The sequence below is a fragment of the Hippopotamus amphibius genome, chromosome 3, assembly GCF_030028045.1.
Source record: "Hippopotamus amphibius kiboko isolate mHipAmp2 chromosome 3, mHipAmp2.hap2, whole genome shotgun sequence".
In the NCBI taxonomy this organism is placed as follows: domain Eukaryota; kingdom Metazoa; phylum Chordata; class Mammalia; order Artiodactyla; family Hippopotamidae; genus Hippopotamus; species Hippopotamus amphibius.
This window is the reverse complement of record NC_080188.1, coordinates 145,510,471-145,510,942: the sequence shown is the minus strand read 5'-3', so window position 1 is coordinate 145,510,942 and position 472 is coordinate 145,510,471.

Below are 472 nucleotides of genomic sequence, written 5' to 3'. Positions count from 1 at the left end.
TCTGCAAGGCCTCAAGGGGCTGGAATCCCGGTCTGGAGGTGGAGATTCTCTTTGCAGCCTGTGAATGATGTAGAGGAGAAAAGGAAAAACCCATCTGCCCACCCCCCACCCTACACGGTGCCGAGACATGGCCATAGAAGGAAAGAAGAGCGGGTTCCTGGGCTACCACCTGGCCCCCACTGCACTGCTTCTGTTGGGGACCATCCCTGCTCACTTGCTCTCTGTTTTGGCAACAGCCTTGCAGTGTTTCTGACGACAGCCAGCCCAACACCCGCCCAGCTGTCAGCCAGCGGGCCTCCTCGGAGCTCCTCTGCTTAGGAAACCTAGTTAAAGAAATGATTGCAGAGAGGGGGGCAGTTCAACTTCTTCCCTCACAACCAGGCAGATCTCTTCCCTTTCGTGCCCAGAGCATGTGTTATCCCAGGAGATGCAGGAAGAGGGGCCACACTGACGAACAGACCAAGCCCCAACA